This window comes from Mus caroli, chromosome 11, assembly GCF_900094665.2.
Source record: "Mus caroli chromosome 11, CAROLI_EIJ_v1.1, whole genome shotgun sequence".
NCBI classification, from domain to species: domain Eukaryota; kingdom Metazoa; phylum Chordata; class Mammalia; order Rodentia; family Muridae; genus Mus; species Mus caroli.
Window position 1 is genome coordinate 95,224,788 of NC_034580.1, and position 4,940 is coordinate 95,229,727.

Genomic DNA, 4,940 nt, shown 5'->3' on the forward strand with positions numbered 1-4,940 from the left:
TCTCTCTCTCTCTCTCTCTCTCTCTCTCTCTCTCTCTCTCTCTCTCCCTCTCTCTCTTTTTGAGGTGGGGGAATTACGGGGAGTTTGTTACACAGAAGCCTTCAATATCTCTCATTGTCAGTCATGAGTCTGCAGTCATAGATAGATACCAGACCCAAAGGAGCTTTCTTGCCCATAACAGCCAGTGGCAGCACAGATCATGGGCTGCCACATAATTTCTGGTGGCACCGGACTGTGGACTTAATGGTTTCCAGGGACAGAATGGACCACTGAATTCTTCTGAGGAGATTTAATCCAGAAGATGAACCATTCTTTATCTCAGATGTCTTGTTGTTGCTGAGTCAGGGTAATAATGCAGTTAGGCAGTGTGTCATGTTGGGGGCAGGAGCTGTGTGAGCCCCACACCTCTGTATACCACCCTGCTCTTACCTGTCATCAGCAGAGAGGCTTCCTCCAGCAGCAGATGGGAACAGATGCAGTGTTGTTCTTAAAACAAAATCCCAAAATGTTTGATTTACCAAATGAAGATTCAGGAGCCAGACGCTGTGATGAAAGTCTGCTAGGTCAGAGAGCAGAGGAAGCACCCAGCTGACCTTCCTACTCCACCAATGTCCCAGAAGGAAAAATCTCTTTCTCCTCTCCCACACTGTCTTTAATACCCTTTAACTCAAGGACCCTCCTTCCTCTTTTCTGGGTTTTCTTATGCTTACTCCCTGTCAACTGGTTGCTTGCTCTGCCTCTTGATCTATTTAGCTCTTGTTTACCGAAAGCTCTTGGTTACAGGTGTGTGCTAGGGATGAGCCACACCACAACAAGAAACAGATTTTTTTCCAGTTCACAATTTTGGGGGTCACAGTGTGACCAAATATCCTGCAACAGTTCAGAGACTCACAGATAGACATTATGAGGAGAGAGTCTAAATGGAAGATCTCCTTCAAGTCTCTCCATTCACAGCTCAGGAAATCCTGAGGAAGAGGAGGTGGAAATACTGTAGAAGCCAGAGAGGCTGGACGACACCAGGAGAACAAGGAGCTCTGGATCAATTAAGCAAGATACACATGAGCTTATAGAGATTGAAGCTGCAAGCACAGGGCCTGCATGTGTCTATTATAGCTATTAGATTAGTATTTTTATGGAATTCCTTTCCGTGAGAAAGAGTGAGTCTCTTGTGCCTGCTCTTGGGACTTGTTTCCTTCTGTTGGCTTGCTGTGTCCAAATTTGATATGATAGCTTTTGCTTCATCTTATATTTTATTTTGTCATGTTTGGTTGTTATCTCTTACAAGCCTGTTATTTTCTAATGAGAGATTTGGAGGGGAGAGGGGGCAAAGAGAAACTGGGAGAAGTAGTGGAGAGGGGAAACTATAATCAGGATATATTATTATATGAGAATAACGGGCTGGAGAGATGGTCCAGTGATTAAGAGCAATGGGTGTTCTTCCAGAGGTCCTGAGTTCAATTCCCAGCAACCACATGGTGGCTCACAAACATCTATAATGGGATCTAATGTCCTCTTCTGGTGAGTATGAAAACAGCAACAATGTATTCAAAATTGTATTCAAAAAAATCTTTAAAAATAAAAAGACTAACAAAAGTGTTCTTCCAAAGGTCCTGAGTTCAATTCCCAGCAACCACATGGTGGCTCACAAACATCTATAATGGTATCTAATGTCCTCTTCTGGTGTGTCTGAAAACAGCAACAATGTATTCAAAATTGTATACAAAAAAAATCTTTAAAAATAAAAAGACTAACAAAAGAGGCTTGTTTAGTGTGTGTATTCTGGGGAATCAAGCAGCAGGTGTTATCAAGCTTATTGGCAGGTGCCTTTACTTGCTGAGCAATCTTGCCCCTTGTATTTTTACTACCTCAAAATATCCACCCTTAGAAGTAATATCCACAAAATATCCACATATATTTTTCTTTTCGTGAGCATGTGTGTTGAAGCATATTATTTTTTTATTTTCATGAGCATGTGTATAATGTATACATGCAATTGTTTTCTTTTAAAGCTGGGTCATTCTGGATCTCTGCTTTTGATTTCTCAATGAATGACTAGTATCTTTTCAGGTCAATGAATGAACTTGCACATCCTCAAGGACTGCAATACGGTCCCTAATAGAGTCTGTCTGGTGCTTTCTGACTGCACTTATTCACTCTGGTCAATAGATACCTTACAGAGGCTGAGGTTTCACTATGATAAGCAGTGGGAAGAATAGACAGCTATTAATAATTGATCATGTAAAGATAGATTCCTAGAATGAGGACTCATTGGCTCCAAGGAAATATTATCCGGAGTCTGATGATGTTTCCGGTTCACCCGTCATCTGGCAAGGTATTCCATACTTTCTTGGTAAAATGAGTATTTATTGGTTTTAAATGAATAGGGCTTGATGATACTGTATGTAGATTGTAGAAGTTAGGCCTGGTTCTGCCTCCCGGTCCTATGCTTCCAGAAATAAGACTCAAACTCAAAATATATTTACGAATACTGTGGTGGTTAGAATATATGCTTGGTCAGAGGGAGTAGCACTATTTGGAGATGTGGCCTTATTCTAGTAGGTGTGACCTTGTTGGAGGAAGTGTGGCCCTGTGGGTGTGGGCTTTAAGACCCTCTTCCTAGCTGCCCAGAAGCCAATATTCTGCTAGCAGCCTTCAAATGAAGATGTAGAACTCTCAGCTCCTCCTGCACCATCCCTGCCTGGATGCTGCCATGTTCCCTCCTTGATAATAATGGACTGAACCTCTGAATTTGTAAGCCAGTCCTAATTAAATGTCCTTATATGAGTTGATTTGGTCAAGGTGTCTGTGCACAACAGTAAAACCCTAACTGTTGGCTTTCCTTCTAGCTCTGCCCAACAGTTACCTGGCTGTCACCAGGTAGGTTTGGCTTGATGTAAAAGGGGGCTGTTTGGCCCCTCCTTACTCTCTTACTCTCTCTGCCTTTTTCTCTCTCTGACCCATTCCCTCCTCCACATGTTCCTGGCTGGCCTCTTCTCTCTCTCTCTCTCTCTCTCTCTCTCTCTCTCTCTCTCTCTCTCTCTCTCTGAGATGGGTCTGCCTTTATATGTTACTTAATCTTTTTCCCTTAGTGCTTTTAATATTCTTTCTTTGTTTTGTGTATTTGGTGTTTTGACTATTATGTGGTGGAAGGAATTTCTTTTCTGATCCAATTTTCTGTAGGCTTCTTGCATGTTTATGGACATTTCTTTCTTTAGGTTAGGGAAGTTTTCTTCTATAATTTTGTTGAAGATATTTACTGGCCCTGTAAATTGGGAATCTCCACTCTCTTCTATAACCATTACCTACTTAGGTTTGGTCATCTCATTGTGACCTGGATTTCCTGGATGTTTTGGGTTAGGAAATTTTTACATTTTGCATTTTCTTTGACTGTTGTGTCAATGTTTTCTATGTTATCTTCTGTACCTGAGATTCTCTCTTCTCTCTCTTGTATTCTGTTAGTGATGCTTGCATCTATGACTCCTGATCTCTTTCCTAGGTTTTCTATCTCCAGAGTTGTCTCCCTTTGTGATCTCTTTATTGTTTCTGGTTCCATTTTTAGATCCTGCATGGTTTTGTTCAATTCTTTCACTTGTTTGGTTGTACTTTCCTGTAATTCTTTAAGGGATTTTTCTTTTTCCTCTTTAAGGGCTTCTACCTGTTTACTTGTGTTTTCCTGCATTTCATTAAGGGAGTTATTTATGTCCTTCTTAAAGTCCTCTATCCTCATCATGAGATGTGATTTTAAATCTGAATCTTGTTTTTCTGGTGTGTTGGGTATCTGGGACTTGCTATGGTGGAGGAACTGTGTTCTGATGATGCCAAGTAGCCTTGGTTTCTGTTGATAAGGTTCTTACACTTGCTTCTCACCATCTGGTTATCTCTGGTGTTAGTTGGTCTTGCTGTCTGACTGGAGCTTGTCCCTCTTGTGGGCCTGTGAGCCTGTGATCTTAGGTGTGTCAGCACCTCTGGGGATACCAGCTCTCTCCTGGGTGGAGTTTGGGTGTGGAGGGCTGTGGAACAGCCTTAGCTCCTGGGTGCAGATGGAGACCGGAAGCGAGATTTGAACTTTCATTCTCACATTTGTGTGGCAAGCGTTTTATCTACATTGAGCCATCTCTTCAGCCTTGCCCCCCTATTTTTTGATTCCACTCATGAGAGAAAACACTGGCTACTTGTCTTTACTGAGTCTGGCTCTCTTTGCATGGTGTTTTTTTTTTTTTAAAGATTTATTTATTTATTATATGTAAGTACACTGCAGTTGTCTTCAGACACTCCAGAAGAGGGAGTCAGATCTCCCACAGATGGTTGTGAGCCACCATGTGGTTGCTGGGACTTGAACTCCGGACCTTTGGAAGAGCAGTCGGGTGCTCTTACCCACTGAGCCATCTCACCAGCCCGCATGGTGTGTTGATGTTTGATTCCATCAATTTTCCTGCAAAGACATGATAAAAATCTTTGTGGGCAAATAATGTTCTGTTGTATGTAGATGTCACATTTTCATCATCCATTCATCCATTGCTGGGCATCCAGGCTGATTCCACTGAGAGACTAGGAGTTAGACAGACCCCCTGATAGGCAGACAGAGAGGGGGAGGGGCCACAATAAAGGAGGTAAACACTCTCTCTCTCTCTCTCTCTCTCTCTCTCTCTCTCTCTCTAAGCAAAGAACCCATGTTTTATTTATTCACTAAATATTTTATGGAAGAACGAAAAGTTTACAAGTCCATGACAAAGCATCTAGTTAAACTGTCCTGGCAGAGGCCACTCAAAACTGCCAAGTTATCTTTCTGCTTCCACAAGGCCCTGTTTCCACAATCCATCTGACTGTTCCCTGTGGCCCTGGGTACCAGAGGCTTTCCACAGAGATCTCTGGCCAGGCCTGGAGTGAGGGTTCCGTCAAAGGGAAGCGAGTGAGGGCAGGGAGGGGAAATCACTTCCCCA